This window comes from Elaeis guineensis, chromosome 6, assembly GCF_000442705.2.
Source record: "Elaeis guineensis isolate ETL-2024a chromosome 6, EG11, whole genome shotgun sequence".
Lineage (NCBI taxonomy): Eukaryota > Viridiplantae > Streptophyta > Magnoliopsida > Arecales > Arecaceae > Elaeis > Elaeis guineensis.
Window position 1 is genome coordinate 34395332 of NC_025998.2, and position 20193 is coordinate 34415524.

Genomic DNA, 20193 nt, shown 5'->3' on the forward strand with positions numbered 1-20193 from the left:
TCGGTGAAGAACTCCTGGAGTTCTTCCGCGTCTCCCTTATCCTCTTCTGCACTATTGCCCGTGCTGGTCAAATAAGTCTCTTTCTTTTTTTTTACTTTGAGAGCTGTGCTCGTGATGGGGTTGGGGTTAAGTTGATCAGGCCTGATTGAGCTGGGTATTACAAAACAGATTCCATCTCTTTATTTAACAGCACTTTTTATACATACAAATGATCATCATATATGCCTGCAATGTTGCATGTGTATCTTAAGAATGTATTGTGTCAAATGATTGCATCTGTGCTATTATGCAAATGCACATCTTAATAAATAGTCCACCATTTAAAATATATATATATATATATATATAGAGAGAGAGAGAGAGAGAGAGAGAGAGAGAGAGAGAGAGAGCCAGTGGTGCCATAGTATAAGAAGAACTACTTGATGGAATTTCTATTGCTGATGTCAACTAAGAATTTCATCAAGTCAATAGTTCAGCACGTAGCAACTTCTAAGTGTTAACAGCAGTTGAAAGCAACAAAAACTCATGCCAAATTATACAGAGGAAATGCATCATGTTTTGTTGCTCCATGTTTCTGCAGATCACAAATCACATTCATGGGCCCTTCCGGAGGAGAAATTATTACATGAACCAGCACAAATCTCAAAGCATATGCATGGCGGATAATATGCAATCAAGAATTGGTGAAATACAAGGGGTAATGTGGCATGTTATCCACCATGGGATTTGGTGGGGTCCATTGGATCTGGTCCAAGTAATAATTACATGTGATATGTCATTTAACAATAAAGATTAATTAATTCCTGAAAAAATAGAATGAAGATTTTTTTTTTTGATTCTTTCCCTCCCTGTAAACATATAGTTTCCATTTTTCAGCCCTCTTCTTCACATTGATAAAGCCAAACAAAAACAGTTAATGAATAGAATGATTCAAAAAACTCAACCATCTTCTCAACAAAATCAAACAGTTCGAGTAACAAATAGGCTAATCATAACACTCAAAATAGACTGGAGAAATAAAACCTCTTTTAGAAACTTTAACAGAAAGATCAGTTCAATTACAAAGCAAATCAAAACATGAAATCAGGCCACTTCTTCCAACTGAATATACATGATATAGATTTTTCAGTGGATGGATAAGCTACTTAGAATTCACATGCACATAGGACATCTAATGACTTATCTTTATGTGAATAAAAGAAAAAACAAGGAGAAAAACTAGCTCATAAGACCAATAATCCTGCTATTCTGTACTGATTAGTGTCATAGGGAATTCAAAACGTCATGTCTCATTTGAAAAGAGCAGGCTGCTGCTTCCAACCAAAATCTAATTAGAGTTAGGATATAAAAGGTAATCTCATTAAGACATTTTACTTGCATATTAAAAATATAACAGCAACAACCGAATCAAGAATGGCAAGAGTAGCATTGCATTAGGGAAATAAAATAATACCACTAAAAGTAGAAATATACACAAATACATCATGACACAAAAAAGGCTGTGTTATATATATATATGTAAACATAAAAGATTTTTTTTCATTCATCTCGGAAAAGTAGAAAACCGTTGCTGAAAAAATGAGCACAAAACTGTTAAGGATTAATTGATGAAACTAACTACAGTCCTCCGTGGGCCATCGACCCACCATAATATTAAACTGCTAAGAACAGATATTATCAAAACTTGCAATGCGTGAAGTGTTCCTAAACTTAGCCATTAAAAATTTCATAATGAAACATGTACTCGGATGTTTGGTCCAGTTATCTCAGAAATACTACATTCAATCAGATCTCCGCATGTATATCTGTTTCAGCAATTACCACCAAAATAATTCTTTATGATGCAATCAAACCCACAAACACTAACTTAAAATTGTTTAATAGATCGAAATGAAGTGAGACATGGTACCTGGTGCCTATGAAAAATTTCCGTTACCAATAGCCAAGAGTTTAAATGGAATAGCGGAAACCATTTTGACTGGAACAAACAAATGAATTTGTTTTGCATGTGACCTTGCTCAGAGGACCATGATATGGGGAGGACAGCAATTATGTTTTATCCACAGATCTACATGCTGTGATGAATGCATAAAAGGAACAAAAGGCAGATGCAGAAAAATCTACTAGTTATGTAACAAGCAAGAATAATTTGCAAAAAAAATATTTTTTCATATTATCCAGTATATCCAATGAAAATTTCCAAACAATGAATATCTAGCCCTGTTATCTTCTAAATCACAATCCAGGAATATGCCTTAGATTGTTGAAATAATATTTTAAAAATCAGATATGATTTAAGAAGACCAATGAGGGTTTTGTTATAGGAAAAATTATGAAAAACTGACGGAATATCAAGACATAAAATTAATCAACTCGAAAGTGTGTTGGACACTGTCCTAAGGATATTCCCATCCTTCGTGTAAGAATATCTGAGAATACCATCTCAAGATACGATCGGGATCCTCTGCCTGCAATCATGATTGTAGAGAAGGTTGATGAAGACTCTTTCAACATTCAGAAAAAAGAAGAGAAGAAAAAATATTTAAATTAAAGAGAAAAAATCATTGAAAAAAAAATATTAGAAGATTCTTAGAGAGCTTATAGGATTACATCCCCAAGGACCCTTTTTATAGCCAACTGATATAACCGTTATCACCGTTTGTGATCGTTGAAATTTTTATTAACCCACTAAGATCTTTAATAAGAATCTCAACGATCAAAACCTTTAATATAGTCTAACGATCAGAAAATAAAAATAAGATTAAATACACTTGACCGTTGGTAATTAGGAGTCCAACGGTCAGAAATTAAAATCATAATAATAAAGAGATTAAAATATTTAAAAGATAAAATTAAAAAAATAAGATTAAATAAAAATTTTGAGTTTTTTTTGGGATTTTCTCCAATAGAAGATAGGTCTAGGATTTTTCTTTTACCTTTGTTTCTTTTTTCATCAGTTTACTGAGTTTTGTAATATCATTTGAAAGTAGTTTGGAAGGGTTGCTATTGCGGTTGCAGTAGCTCTCCATTCTCTCTCTATTTTTTTTTTTTAAGTTAGACTGTATTCAAAGGGTGATTAAAAAGTAGAAGAGGATATGTTTGGGAGTCCCTCATTAGTTTAGTAGTATAAAAGCATCATCGTAGGAGATTTTGAAAGGGTTGTTGTTGCGGTTGCAGCACCTTGCACTTTTATTTGCGGATTGTTTAATGTATGTGAAAGATTGAGTGGGTTAGGAGGATTTTATTGAAAAATATTTGGAAAATTTTATCTTTAATTTTTTTCTCATTAGGTCCACAGGAGGTTGTTGTTTGCAGGATCGCAGCCTTCCAATCCTAGAGGAAACCATTATTTGAGAAAGGATTTTTGGAAGGTCCCTGTTTAGATGCAGCAGCCATCTCTGATTTTTAAAAAAGATTGATGGAGCAAGATTGTGGATGAAATATAGAGAAAAAAAAGAAAAAAAATTAGTTCACAATTTTGATTGGTTTCGATAATGGTTTTTTTTAAATGGGTAGATGGCTTTGCTTTTCAGGTTTGTGCTGGCGGGTAATGGATTTTGGTTCTCTGTTTTGGGTTATGAGTTATTAGATTTGGGTATTGGATTTTGGGTTAACTGGTTAGTGGGTTGATCAGTTACATAATCGGATTATGGGTTAATGGGTTATAGGGACTAGTTAATGGATTTCAGGTTATTGGGTCAATGGGTTATGGTAGGGCTGGGGTTCAGTTAGTAAAAGGTTTGGGGTTACGTTGGGTTAGGATTAATACTGGGTTCAATTAGGGTTAGTTTTAGGATTGAGTTAGGAGTTTGACTAAGGTGAGGGGTGGGTTGAGTTAGGATTGGTTTAAGGTTATGGTTAGAATCAAGTTAGAGATTGGTTTGGGTAAGGGTTAGAGAGTTACTAGGGTTAGGGTTCAGGTGGGTTAGGGTTCCGAGGAGGGTCATCAGTAGGATTCGGTTAGGATTGGGTTAAGGGTTAGAGTTAGGATCACATTAGCAGTTTGGGTTAAGGATTAGAGAGAAATTAGGATTAGGGTTCAGTTAGATTTAAGGTTCCAAGGAAGGTTACCATTGGGTTCAGTTGGGGTTGCTTTAAGGGTTAGAGGTAGGATAAGTGTAGCATTGGGTTAGATTTGGGATTAGGGTTTGTTGTGATCCAGATGGTGTGCCCAAGGCCCAGGGGACCAAGGCTAAGGCCAAGGTCCATCATTTATGAGGGCTTCATGGAGGCTCTAGGGCTAGTTGGGCCCTAGGTTGAAAGGCTGTGGGCCTTTCGGATTCTTGAGGTCTAGGTTATGTAGGCCTCAAGGGACCAACTCTTTATGGGCTAGGTCTGGGCCCAGGATAGGTGAGATTAGGTCGAGTCATGGGTGTACATGGGCTTGGGTTAACCTAATCTCCCATAGAGTTGGTCAAGGGAGTTTTGGGTTTGGGTCACTTGACCCTGTGTTTATATATACATGCACTGTATAGGTTTGATTAAGCCAAGAAAATACTAAACTCTTTCTCCCAAGTCTCTCTCTCTCTCTTCTCCCTCTCTCTCCAGCTATTCTCTATACCCCAGGAGCAAGAAACCCTAGGGTTTCTTGCCGCCAGGTCCCAAAAGGGCAGGAAAAGCAAGGGGAGGCGCTAGGCTCCCCCTTTGTGCCGCCAACCACTTTTCTCTCTCCCTCTCTTGCAGTCACCCAAAATATTAGGTCCAGGATCTGAAATTTGTTGAGAAGAGGTTGGTACAAATTTCTCTAAGATCTGGAGTTGATCTGAGGTCGTTTGAGGCACGGGTGAGATCTCCATCAACAGATCTACAGGAAAGGCTGCAGCAGGACAGATCTGCAAGGTCTAGTTCTATCTACCTTCTTCCCTATCTAGAATATCCCGATTCAAGATCTACAAATTGGAAGACCTCGGTCCAGGCCTGATCTGGTTGGGTACCAGATCTTGAATTTTTTAGAGATGATCTTAGAGATGTTCTTCATCTGGAACGAAAGGCTGACGAAGAAGATAGCAACCAGGCTGATTTCGTCAAGGGCCTTCGATCGAGTCCAGAAGTCTCCAGATTTGTTCGTTGCTGGTTCTGCTACACCCAAGGTCCATGGGAGGAGCCGGGATCGTGCTCCAATAGTTGGTATCAGAGCCACGGTGGTGAGGAAGCGGTTCCAAGTATGAGAAGTTAAAGATCCCAAGTGCTGAAAATTTTTAGCAAGGTACCATGAAGGTATATTCTACACTTTTTGATTTTATATTGCTTGTTTGGCTTGGATCCAGTCATGGGTAGCAATATGAAGGTCGATTTCAAGAAGTTTGATGGCAAGAGAAATTTTTTCATGTAAAAAATTCGGGTGAAGGATCTTCTGGTGCAAGCAGATCTGGATCAGGCTTTGGATGAGAAGCCTGAGAGAATGACAGATAGACAGTGGGCATCGTTGGAGAAAAAAGCATGCTCGGTGATCAGAGGATGTTTGGCGGATGCGGCTTTGTATTCGGTGCTGGAAGAAAAGATCCCAAAGGGCCTTTGGTCAAAGTTGCATACTATATATATGGGGAAGAATATGTGCAACAAGCTGATGCTGAAGAAGAGGTTGTACAGTCTTCAGATGCAGGAGGGATCTGATGTGATTGGCCACATTCAGAGGTTCGACCAGTTGTGCGTGGAGTTGATGAATATCGGGGTGAAGCTGGATGAGGAGGACAAGTCTCTGTTGCTTTTGTGTTCGCTGTCAGGATCATATGACTCTTTGGTGACTACACTGCTCTACGGCAAGGAGACTCTGGAATATGAGGACATGATCTCGGTGCTGAGGTCTAATGAGCAAAGAAAAAAGTTGACCAGAGATCGGGCTCCCCAGGAGGGTTTGGCAGTAGGGGAGAGGACAGGTAGAGGCAGAGGCAGAAGCAAGTCCAGGGGGCGGTCCAAGTCCAGGAAGGGAAAGAAAGAGATGAAATGCTTCAAGTGCAATGAGTTCAGGCACTTCAAGCGAGAATGTCCACTATGGAAGAGCAAGAAGCGAGAAAGAAGTGGCTCAGAATCAGTGAGTACAATTGCTGGGCAGCAGGTGGAGGATGATCTACTTATGATATCAGATGGTCACAGGCATTACACAGAGGAGTGGACACTAGACTCTGCGTGCTCACATCACTACACACCACACAGGTCTTGATTTGCGACATACATCAAGATAGATGAGGGATCAGTGACTCTAGGCGACAATCATCCTTGCAAGGTGGCTGGGATAGGGACAGTCAGGATGAGGATGTTTGATGGGATTGTGAGGACATTGACAAATATAAAGCACATCCCGGAGCTGAAAAAGAATCTGGTGTCACTAGGCTACTTGGAGCGCAGTGGATACAGCTTCAGCAGTAGGGCTAGAAGCAGAGTATTAAACATCTCCAATGGAGCTATGGTGGTGATGAGAGGCAGGAGGTTGGACAATAACCTCTATCGTATGGAGGGATCTGTGGTGACCGGAGAGTTTGATGCAGCAGCTGCAGCACAGGACCAGCAGGGGGCTTACAGGATGTGGCACTACCGCCTAGGCCACATGGGTGACAAGGGGCTGAGGGAGTTGAGCAGGAGAGGACTCATCTCTGATCTGGTGGATGGTACTACAGGAGAGATCTATGAGCCTTGCCAGATGGGAAAGCAGAGGAGAGTTCAGTTCAACATCAGTACAACCCGCAGTGCAGCCCCTCTAGAGTTAGTACACACGGATGTGTGGGGACCAGCCCCAATTTCAGCTAGGAATGGAGTCAGATACTTCATGACCCTGATTGATGATTTCTCAAGGAAACTCTGGATTTACTTCATGAGAGAGAAGTCTGAGGTCTTCATCAAGTTCAAGATCTGGAGAGCTGAGGTGGAGAAGGAGCAGGGGAGGAGCGTGAAGTGTCTGAGATTCGACAATGGCGGGGAGTACACCAGCAGAGAGTTCCAGGACTACTGTGAGGAGTGTGGGATCAGGAGACACTTCTCAGTTAAGGGGACTCCACAGCAGAATGGGGTGGTCGAGAGGATGAACAGAATACTTCTGGAAAAGACACGATGCATGAGGCTGCAGGCAGGGCTTCCAAAGGTGTTCTGGGTTGACACAGTTGACACAGCGGGTTACTTGGTCAATCGGTTACCTCACACTAGGTTGGATGGCAGGCTTCCAGAGGAGGTGTGGTTTGGGAGGATAGTTGGGCTAGACCATCTATGGATATTTGGGTGCACGGCCTATGTGCACATTGGAGCTGGTGAGCGGAGCAAGCTAGACGCCAGATCACGCAAGATGGTGTTTCTAGGCTATCCGCAAGGAGTTAAGGGATACAGGCTATGGGATCCCTTAGAAAAGAAGGTCATCATTAGTCGGGATGTGACTTTTGATGAGGAGTCAGTCCTACGGAGGCGAGCAAGCATGGAGGAGTAGCAGGAGCAGGAGGAGGTCCAGCAGGGCATTGCTGGACAGCTTACCTCTTTGATTTTGCCTCTTGCAAGTACTATGGGAGGACATGACATTCAGGTGGAGAATCTACCTAAGGTGTCTCCACAGATGGAGAGGACTCAAACGGATGATCGAGGCGGAGAGGTCCAACAGGAGCGAGCTGGATCGAGGACTGATATCGATGTTGCCCTACACAAGCCCAAGAGGACCATCAGGCAACCGGACCGATATGGCTTCGAGGAGATGCTGTCATATGCCCTGGTGACAGCGAATGGAGACCCATATATGTATCAGGAGGTTATTGAGAGCCAGGACAGAGAGCGGTGGGTCCAGACGATGTCTGAGAAGATGCAGTCTCTCCACCAAAACCAGACGTGGTGATTGGTGTAGTTGCCACAGGGTGTAGTTGCCACAGGGGAAGAGGCCCATTGGCTGCAAATGGGTCTATAGTCGCAAGGAAGGGCCTTCAGAGCAGGGAGGTATCAGATTCAAGGTGAGGTTAGTGGCCAAGGGATACTCCCAGAAGGAAGGCATCGACTTCAGTGAGGTCTTCTCTCCCGTCGTCAGACATACTTCCATCAGAGTGTTGCTGAGCATTATAGCAGCTCAGGATTTAGAGCTGGAGCAGATGGATGTCAAGACGGCGTTTCTCCATGGGTATTTGAAGGAGAGGATTTACATGGAGCAGCTATCCGGTTTCAGGGATCCAGGATTAGAGGGAAAGGTTTGTTTGTTGCAGAAGTCGCTGTACGGGCTGAAGCAGTCGCCGAGGCAATGGTGCAAGCGGTTCGACTCCTATGTGCACAGCATTGGACTTTTCAAGTGCGAGTTTGATCCCTATGTTTATGTTCAGTCTCTTGAGGATGGTTCTAGGGTGTTCCTACTCTTGTATGTGGATGACATGCTTATAGCATGCAAGAGTAGGAAGGTTGTGCAGAATCTGAAGGCACCCTTATCTCGGGAGTTTGAAATGAAGGATTTGGGCCCTGCAAGGAAGATCCTAGGCATGGAGATTTTTAGAGACCGAGCCCAGAGGGTGCTGCATCTATCTCAGGGGGGCTACATACAGAAGGTCTTAGAGAGGTTTGGGATGAAGGGAGCAAAGCCGACGGAGCTGCCACTTGCCGGTCACTTCAGACTCTCGAAGACCATGGCGCCACAGACTGAGATGGAGGCTCAGGAGATGGAGACGGTTCCTTATGCTTCAGGAGTTGGGAGCTTGATGTATGCGATGGTCTATTGTAGGCCAGACATCGCTCATGCAGTGAGTCAGGTTAGCAGGTTCATGGTGCAGCTTGGCAGGGAACACTAGAGAGCTCTGAAGTGGATATTCAGATACCTGGCAGATTCAGTTGGAGTTGGCATCTGCTACAGATAGCGAGGAGGTGCAGTGGGATACTCTGACATGTTCAGGGAGGCTTAGGGACTGATTGGCGGTTATGTAGATGCGACTTCGGTGAAGATGTGGATACCCGGAGGTCTACGACAGGCTTCATCTTTAGCCTGTATGGAGGTCCTATTTCTTGGAGATCGAGTCTGCAGCCTATCACGGTCCTATCCACTACAGAGGCGGAGTACATCGGACTGACAGAAGCAGCTAAGGAGGCAATTTGACTGAAGGATTTGTTGACGGAGATGGACCTTACTCAGGAGGCCATTAGAGTGCACTGTGACAGCCAGAATGCACTTTTATTAGCACAGAACTCAGTCTATCATGCAAAGATAAAGTACATCGACATTCGATATCATCGGATCAGGGAGCTTGTAGAGGATGGTGAGGTGGAGCTAGTAAAGGTACACACCAAGGAGAACCCAGCTGATGCACTTACGAAGGTACTTCCACGGGACAGCTTTCAGAGATGTGTTGAGCTGATTCGGCTGATGGACAGAGTGGAGTTGGTTGAGGCCTTGAGACACCAAGATGGAGATTGTTGTGATCCAGGTGGTGTGCCCAAGGCCTAGGGGACCAAGGCTAAGGCCAAGGTCCATCATTCATAAGGGCTTCATGGAGGCTCTAGGGCTAGTTGGGCCCTAGGTTGAAAGGCTGTGGGCCTTTTGGGTTCTTGAGGTCTAGGTTATGTGGGCCTCAAGGGACCAACTCTTTATGGGCCAGGTCTGGGCCCAGGATAGGTGAGATTAGGTCGAGTCATGGGTGTATATGGGCTTGGGTTAACCTAATCTCCCATAGAGTTGGTCAAGGGAGTTTTGGGTTTGGGTCACTTGACCCTGTGTTTATATATACATGCACTGTATAGGTTTGATTAAGCCAAAAAAATACTAAACTCTTTCTCTCAAGTCTCTCTCTCTCTCTTCTCCCTCTCTCTCCAGCTATTCTCCATGCCCCAGGAGCAAGAAACCCTAGGGTTTCTTGCCGCCAGGTCCCAAAAAGGCAGGAAAAGCAAGGGGAGGCGCTAGGCTCCCCCTTTGTGCCGCCAACCACTTTTCTCTCTCTCTCTCTCTTGCAGTCACCCAAAATATCAGGTACAAGACCTGAAATCTCTTGAGAAGAGGTTGGTACAAGTTTCTCTCAGATCTGGAGTTGATCTGAGGTCGTTTGAGGTGCAGGTGAGATCTCCATCAACAGATCTACAGGAAAGGCTGCAGCAGGATAGATCTGCAAGGTCTGGTTCTATCTACCTTCTTCCCTATCTAGAATACCTCGATTCAAGATCTATGAATTGAAAGACCTCGGTCTAGGCCTGATCTAGTTGGGTACCAGATCTTGGATTTTTTAGAGGTGATCTTAGAGGCATTCTTCATCTGGAACGAAAGACTGACGAAGAAGATAGCAACCATGCTGATTTCGTCAAGGGCCTTCGATCGAGTCCAGAAGTCTCCAGATTTATTCGTTGCTGGTTCCACTGTACCCAAGGTCTGTGGGAGGAGTCAGGATCATGCTCCAACAGGGTTAGGGTTTCATTTGGTTGTCGAAGAACTCAGAGAGAAGAGGGAGATGGAAAAAAAGGAAAAAAAAAAGAGAGGTGGGAAACATTACCTTTGAAAGGTGAGAGGCAAGATCCATGCTCAGTTAGCATCATTGACGGAAAATGAGCAAAGAAGACTGGAGGATGGAAGGACAAACATGAAATATGGAGAAAAATTAGAAGGGAGCAGCTGAAAAAGAAGAAAAAAATGAAACGCCCCCTCTAAAAAAATACTTACCTATTTGAGATGAGAGAGCTTTCCATAAAGGGGAGGCACTGGAGGTGAATGGTTCCATGGTTGGTACGGAGATCCAAGAGGAGAGGGGAAAACATAGATCCTCTATGAATGTTTGCCAGATCTAGGAGGTTTTTGATGGATTTTTTCAAATATTTGTCAACCAAGGACCGAAAGAGGGATCGGGGGACCGTTAGAGTGGAAAGAGATCAAAGAGAGAGGGGAGTGGATTGCTGGAGTGGGAAGAGATCAGAAAGAGGGGAGAGTGGAGCATCGGAGTGAAGAGATATTAGAGAGAGAGGAGAGCAAATCACCAAAGAAAGAGGGGGTGGACTACCAGAGTGAAGAAGAGAGATCGGAGAGAGAGGGGGGGACTGTCAAAGTAGAGAGAGATCATTAAGAGAGGGGATTGGTTAGGGTTAGAGAAGGAAATAAAGGGAGAGAGAAGGGAATTAATGGTAATGGGAGATAGTAAGGATTTTTAAAATAGAGATTCTCATCCAACGGCTAACATCGGGCCACGTGACATGAAGCAAGGACTGGGATTAAATAGCCACATAAAAAATTATGGGGTCCAATGCATAAAAACTCCATAGCTTATTTTATGGGGGCAGACATAGAAATATCTATGTGTAATAATACGTATAAAAAAAAATATAGGTTCATATGTATATTGATTTTTGAATTTTTTTTATACAGGTGTCTGCAAAAAGAAATTCTTAGTGATTTGCATTTTTTAGTTATATTTAAAAAAAATATTGAAATTTATTTGAGAATTAGTATTGTCAAAATTATGTACTAAAAAAAAATATTCTTGATAATCCGCTATAGTTCCAAATCCAGATATACCGAATTATCAAAAATAATTTAGGCACGAAGCAAGGACTAGGATTAAATGCCCACATAAAAAATTATGGGGTTGAGTACATAAAAACTCAATAGCTTATTTATGGGGCAGACACAAAAGTATCTATGTGTAATAGTACACATAAAGAAAATATAGGTCCGTCTGTACATTGATTTTTAGTTTTTTTATACAGAAGTCTGCATAAAGAAATTATGAGTGATTTGTGTTTTTAGTTATGTTTTGAAAAAAAAATGTTGAAATTTATTTGAGAATTAGTATTGTCAAAATTATGTACTAAAAAAAAATATTCTTGATAATCCGCTATAGTTTCAAATCCAAATATACCAGATTATCAAGAATAATTTAGGCATGAAGCAAGAACTAGGACTAAATGCTCGCATAAAAAAATTATGGGGTCAAATGCGTAAAAACTCTACCACTTATTTTATGAGGACAGAAACAGAAGTATCTATGTGTAATAGTATGCATAAAAAAAATATAGGTTTATCTGTATATTGATTTTTAGACTTTTTTTTATACAGGTGTCTACATAAATAAATTATGAGTGATTTATGTTTTTAGTTATGTTTTGAAAAAAAAATGTTGAAATTTATTTGAGAATTAGTATTGTCAAACTTATGTACTAAAAAAAATATTCTTGATAATCCACTATAGTTTCAAATCCAAATGTACCGGATTATCCACAATAATTTATTTATCTTACTAATTAACGTGATGATCAATTTCTTATTTAATCTAAATTCCTTTTCAAGAAAATTTGTTTGTATCAGTAGAAAAAAAAGAGAGAACAATTATCCGTCGATTTGTGCATCTACTTTTGGCTGTAGGTATAGATTTATATTATTATATGTATAGATAAATTGATATTTTATTTACAAATTATGTAGCTTTAGCTATGATTCTATTAATCGCTATTGTAAAAAATCTTTAGTGATAATTAAATTAAATTTTGTTGTTGTTATATTTTATGGATATAGAAATTTTGATTGTAGTTACAAATTTTTTATTAGGTTTCTAATTTTATAATTAACTATAATTACGTACATGAGTTTGATTAAAATTTCATCAAAAGCTATGCTACAAGAAATTACTACCAAATTAGGGATCATGACATTAGAATATGGCTTATAACTGCATTATCATAATTTATTAAGGGCATATGTGGAAATTTGTTTGGAAGATGGTGTGGAACAGGATGATGATCCGTTTGAACATACTAAGATCTGGGGTCGTACAGGAAGGGGGCACATTAAATCTAAAAAAATAACTGCTGAATTTGCCATAAATATGCTGAAAGATAAATTTAAGTTTGAAATTAAAGGTTATAATTATTTGGATAAAGAGTGTTATAAATGTATATATAAAAGAATGAATATTGATCATAATAATCTTGAGCTACATCATATGGACTTACAGTGGGACTATGATCCATCTGTTGAAAGGTACAAATAACTAAAGACTGATTATGATGTATTGCAGCAGAAAATTACTAGATATAGAAGAATATTTCATCCGGATGCTGAGTCATCAGTAGGAAAAAAATATCTGCAGTGATGTTCAGTATTTCTAGCTTCATAGTTTATATACTGAAGTTTGCTTATCTATCAGTTTCCAAGAAAGTTCTAATCAGGTTTTTAGATTTAACAAATATTTTGGGTGGATTAAATCTATCTTTTATCTTTTTTTGATGTAAATATCCAGCTATGCATTTTTAAATATGTAATGCAATGTTTGTTATATTTTTCTTTTGATCAGACACTGCATTATAACTATTTTAATCTTTGGTTGATTGAATTTTATTTTCATAATGACAAAGACATATAAGACTGATATATAAAATTTGTTAGCATGATAGTTATCTAGATGATGATATTATGGTTGTGAATATTTTCATGCAAATATATAAATATTGAAATGTGATTTATAGTTATGCTAGCAGAAACTTTACACTGATATGTTAGCTATATTGATATTATAATCCCTTTTTTGGAAACTGTTACAGGTTGTGTTGAAAGTTGAACGTATGATCTTGGTTCGCATTAGCTGTCCGAGGTATTAACAAATTATGAAAAATTGTAAGCTACAGTTTTATATACATTTTACAAAATTTTATTTCTATCTTTATATTTGGAGATGAGATACAAAAATTAATTTATTCTAATTATATTTCCATATTTGTTATATTGGTTTTGAAATTGATTTAATATTTATTTTTTTATGTATTCTTTACATGTTATTTCATATGTTATGCATTTTTTATCCAGAAAATATAATGGATTCGGTAGATATATCTAAACAAAATAGAATAAAAGTGTGATAGCCCAAAAACCCAGCCCAACTAATCTCAGCCCACTAAAGCCCAAAACGAGAAAAAAAAAATGAAAAAAAAAACAGAGCAAACCGGGAAGAAGACTCCCGATAGGAGTCTTCTTCTCCGACGAAACCCAAGAAAAATCGGGACTCCTAGGACCCCTCGGAGTCCTAAGGTCCTCTATAAGAAGACCCCCTCCCCCTTGAGACCGAAGATCGGCCTCCTCCCTCTCTCTTTCTCTCTGTTTTTCTCAATCGAAGCCGCGGATATCGTTCGGATTCTCGCCGTGATTGCTCGCCGGCGAGGTCACCGGAGGTCAAGGTAAGTTTCCCTCTTCTTCCCCTCTTTCTTCTCCTTCCTCTCCGTGCATTTGTGCGCGGCTGCCGGCGATGAAAGTCGCCGATTTTCGGTCGAGAAAGGGACCTCTGTTTTGGTCTCCTTTCCGTGAACTTTTCCGACGCCGGCGATCAAAATTGACCGCCGGCCACGCTCCTCCGTGATCGGGGGAGTGGCCCCCGTCGGCCGTCGGCCTCCGCCACGGCGGCCGTGGCCCGAACGGCCGGTCAAGGCCGAGGGAACGCCGGTCCCCTGTTCCGGCACGTGAAGAACCAAGAAAAAAGAAGAAAAGAAGAAAAAGAAGAAAAAGAAAAAGAAGAAAAAAGAAAAGAGAAAGAAGGAAAAAAAGAAAAAGAAAAGGAAAGAAAAAAAAAGAAGAAAAAGAAGAAGAAAAAAAAAAAGAAAAGAAGAAAAAGAAAAGAAAAGAAAAGAAAAGAAAAAAAAATAATAAAAATAAATAAATAAATATATATTTATATATATATATATATAAGTAAGTAAATAAATAAATAAATAAATAAATAAATAAATAATAAAATTGATGAGAGAGAGAGTTTCTCTCTCTTCTCTCAGTCTGAACCCTGACTTTCTCTCTCTGGAATTGAACTTTCTCTCTCTACTTTCTCTCTCTAAAATTTTCTCTCTCTAGCTTGTTTATCTCTCTCTTGATGGATTTCTCTCTCTAAAGTTATCCTTCTAAGATTAGCATAGGGGAAGACTTCATCTGATGATTCTGATCGAGTTTAGAGACGAGTCTGATTTTAAGCGAGATTTTAATTTTGGGATTTGTTAGATTTAATTTTGAATTAAATTAATATAAAAATATAATTTTAGATAATAGGCATGGAAGAATCTACTAGAAGTTAGTCGATCTATTCGTTCAGTGCTCCATGAAAGGTAAGTAATGAATCATCTTCTCGAGATATTCCATATTTATTCTGAAAATAAATAATTATTCTCTAAAAATATACATGATTCATGAAATTATGTTTTGAAAGAAAAGTGCTTTTTGAAATATTATGGTACGTCGATTTATGCACATGTTCAGTGAAAAAAAAAATTATGACATATTATGGTACAGTGTTCTGATATAGATCGGATTTATGCTCTCAGCCAAACTATGTTTCAGTGGGCCCCGCCAATGGGGATTATACGTTGGTACTCAGTGGACCCTACCAGTGGGGGTTGTGCGCTAGTATTTGTGGACCCTGCCAGTGGGGGTTGTGTGCTGGTATTCTGTGGACCCCGCCAATGGGGGTTAAACGTTGGTCATAGTCAAGGCTGTTGAGTTACGAGTGTTTTGAATCGAATCAGATTTATGATTATATTATATGTAAATATTTAAAAATATTTGATCAGCATGAAATATACTCTTATGTTTAATTGCAGCATTATTCTTGAAAATTAGATAATATCTGAAATATCTGGTAGAGATATTTGTTACTTACTGGGCTGTCTAGCTCATTACTTTTCTTTCTATTTTTCAGATTCAGATAATTAATTTCAAGCGTGGGAAGAAATATTGGGACAGAGCTTTTAGAAGCGAGATTAGCATTGTCAACTTCATTGAATTTAGATCTATTGTTTTATTGTTAGCAAAAATTTTATTGGATGTAAGACATTTGATTTAATTACTTGAATTACAGTTGAATAATAATTATTTGAATTTATTCTGCTGTGATACATTGATATCGTGATGAGATGCCTTGCATGCTTATGGAGAGAGTTCTTCATAAGTATGCGGCGGTTGCCATGACCCTCGATTCACAATCTCGGGTCAGAGGCGTGACAATTATTATGGTATCAGAGCATAAGTGGATAAATTATGACACCTAGAATTTGACATAGTATGAGTGTAGGTGGGTAGACATTAGGAATATTGGGACGTTAGAGTATGAGCATCATAATAAACCCATCCTAACAAATAGATAAATGAATCTAATAAGGTTTTACTACTACAAGGTTACCATGCCTCCCCGTAGAATGACAAGAACTACTCAAGGAATTGCAAGAGAGACATCACAACCACGGGATGGTTGCACTCCCCATCTGACCAGTGGCACCCCTCAGGAGGAGGGAGTCGTAGATCCTAATGGAAGTGCTTCGAGAGCACGTCAAGAACCAGATATGGCTCAGTTAATGCAGACCCTAATCAGGATGGTACAAGCGCAACAACAAATACAGCAGCAAATGTTTGAACAACAGCAGGTACAATGAGATACACAACAACATCAGCATCCACCACCACAACATGGAGAGCAACCAGTACAACGGAATAATATTTCAGAATTTAAAAAGCTTGCTCCTCCAGCTTTCAAGGGGACTATCGAACCTTTGGAGGCTGATAACTGGATAATGGAGATGGAGAAGGCTTTCGCTGTCCAAGAGTGTCTTGATGGAGAAAAGATTCGATATGCAGCTTATTTACTACAAGGAAAAACATACAACTGGTGTCAGCGACTACAGCGCAAGCATGAACAAGACGGCGAAATACTTACCTGGGAAAGATTTCGGATTGCATTCTATGATCAGTATTTTCCTCGGAGTATAAGGATTCAGAAAGAGCAAGAGTTTATTTATTTGAAGCAAAAGGGTATGAGTGTGACTGAATATGAAGCAAAATTTACAGAGATAGCCAAATTTGCTCCGAGATTAGTGGATGGTGAGCAAGAACGTGTTCACAAGTTTGAGATGGGACTGAGAACTGAGATTCGAAAACAAGTGGTTCCATATGAATTGACAACTTATGCAGATGTGGTAAACAAAGCACTGATAATTGAAAGGGAAGTCAATGAAGAACGCATGGAAAGGAAAAGAAGGCAAAGAAAGAGAGCAAAATCAAATGATACACAAGGGCAGAATAATAAATCATCAAAAGATCAGCTAAGGAAACAGTAGACAATAAGACTCAACAGATTGATGGTGAGCCGTGCTCCAGATGTGGCAAAAATCATGCAGACAAGGATTGCTATTGGAATACAGGTGCTTGTTTCAAATGTGGTCAGATGGATCATAAAATCGCTAGTTGCCCGCTAAATACCAAAAATCAAGCTGGCAAAAGAACTCTTGAAGGACAACATAAGGGTGGCGGACAGATTTCTAAAACCCAAGGAAGAGTTTATGCGCTTACTCAACAGAATCCACAGGCTTCCAATACAATGGTGACAGGTATGAAAAATTTCGAGGATGAAATTTCTTTTTAGGGGTGAAGAATGTGATAGCCCAAAAACCCAACCCAACTAATCTCAGCCCACTAAAGCCCAAAATGAGAAAAAAAAAATGAAAAAAAAACAGAGCAAACCGGGAAGAAGACTCCCGATAGGAGTCTTCTTCTCCGACGAAACCCAAGGAAAATCGGGACTCCTAGGACCTCTCGGAGTCCTAGGGTCCTCTATAAGAAGACCCCCTCCCCCTTGAGACCGAAGATCGGCCTCCTCCCTCTCTCTTTCTCTCCGTTTTTCTCAATCGAAGCTGCGGATATCATTCGGATTCTCGCCGTGATTGCTCGCCGGCGAGGTCACCGGAGGTCAAGGTAAGTTTCCCTCTTCTTCCCCTCTTTCTTCTCCTTCCTCCCCGTGCATTTGTGCGCGGCTGCCAGCGACGAAAGTCGCTGATTTTCGGTCGAGAAAGGGACCTCTATTTTGGTCTCCTTTTCGTGAACTTTTCCGGCGCCGGCGATCAAAATTGACCGCCGGCCACGCTCCTCCGTGATCGGGGGAGTGGCCCCCGTCGGCCGCCGGCCTCCGCCACGACGGCCATGGCCCGAACGGCCGGTCAAGGCCGAGGGAACGCCGGTCCCCTGTTCCGGCACGGGAAGAACCAAGAAAAAAGAAGAAAAGAAGAAAAATAAGAAAAAGAAAAAGAAGAAAAAAGAAAAGAGAAAGAAGGAAAAAAAGAAAAAGAAAGAAAAAAAAAGAAGAAAAAGAAGAAAAAAAAAAAAGAAAAGAAGAAAAAGAAAAGAATTGATAAAAAAATTGATAAAAAAATTAATACTAGATTTGGACCTCATGTTTTTTCAATCAATAGTCAGAATCATCGTAGAATGGGTTCGCTATTGCCTATTGATGGAGCTCAACCAAAATTTGTGCAGTTATATATATATATATATATATATATATATATATAGAGAGAGAGAGAGAGAGAGAGAGAGAGAATGAACTGAGTAATAAAATAAGTGCATTAAGTTGTGATGATAGTTCATCAGTGATTGACCATGAGATTGTGCAAGGATTGATTGATATATTTAATCAAAAAATTCAAATTATCAAAGCTTTTAGAATAGTCAGAGATTGAATCAAATAATTTGAATTTTTGCCAATACAACTAAAATTGATAAGAAGATGTCCAGAAGATACTACATAATACTGCACACCTTCATATTCTAAAATAATTAATTTAATAGTTGGTAATTTGGGATAGGTAGATTGTCAGCATGATATTATTATTGAACATAGAACAAAAAGATTAAAATGAATTAGTAATTTACATCTTAGCTTCGTGGCTATGCAATATCCAATTTTATTTATTTTTAATAAAGATGGTTATAAAATTGATATAAAATACAAAGACCATTCAAATAAACATTCAATTTCAAAAAAATATGTTATTATGGAGAAATTTTATGCATATAGATTGCAACAAAAAATGGCTGAAGGTAGAACATTGATAAGAGGAGGGAGTTATTCCAACAGTATATAATAGATGCATTCTCATATGTTGAGAAAAAAAGATTAGACTATATTAGAACAAATCAAAAAAATTTGAGATCAAAAATTTACAAAAGTATCAAAGATACAATTGTTGGAGGAGATATTGATGGTAATGCCATCGAAAAAAAATTATATTACTATCAAATTTTACTGATAGTTCAAGATATATGATACAAAATTCACTACAATAGAACAGGATATTAGCGATGCATAAAATTTATTACTAATAATCAATTTTCATCGGTAATAGTTATTAGTGATAAAATTATCGTCGCTCATATTTAGTCATAAATAATGGCATCATTGATAATTTTTTACGATGAAAAAAAATTTTCGTCATCAATAATTGATATTACCAATTAAAAATTTTTATCGTTAAATTTTTTTTCAAAAACTATTTATGATAAAAAATTTTAATCATAAAAAAATAATTTATGATAAAATATTACATCGCTAATAAAAAATAATTTAAAAAATTATTTGCGATGAATCACTTTCATCGCTATTAATTTAATTAAATTTTTTTATGAAATTTAGATTTAAAAAAAAATATTAGTGACATAAATATTTTATCGCAAATATGACAATTTCTGACATAAATTTTCATCACTACTAAATTATCAGTTACTTACGATAAAATTATTTTCATCATGATTAATTTAATATAAAATTTTAATATTTTAAATTTATTAAAAAAATATTTATAATTAATTTTTTTGGTGCTGATATTTTTTTGGTAACCAATATTTCATCGAGAATAATTTCATCACTAAAAATTTACACATATTTTTTTAAAATAATTTATGAATATATATTTTAAATTTATATTTATAATATTTTTATTTATAATCTATAAAATAAAAATAAAAAATTTATATAATAAATTTATAAATAAATTTTATCATTTTATTATATTAAATTAAAATTATAAGAGATTTGAAATAAAAATAAAAAGTTACATAAATAGATCGTCAAGTGTCGGCATCTGTAGAAGGAGAATGGACTAGAGAAGGAGAGCGTTCGAAAGAGCTCGGACTGATTTACTGCTGTCTCATTAGTTGCATCATCTACTCTATTTGCGCTATTCACTCCATCATCTGGGTCTGGAGCAACTGGTATTCATCGATGCATACAGCCAACTCATCAACTCGCTGCTCAGCCCGCTGTCGATCTTCAGTAGCCTGTATCTGCACCTTCACCAGTCAAACATCGCAGGTAGCATGGATAATAATAAATATTTATAATAATTTTTTTTTTCATCACTGATATGCAACTATTTACGATAAAAAATTATTTTCATCATAAATAGTAAATTATTTACGATGAATATTTTTTATCGTTGTAAATACCATTAGTGACGATGAAAATATTTTCATCACAAATA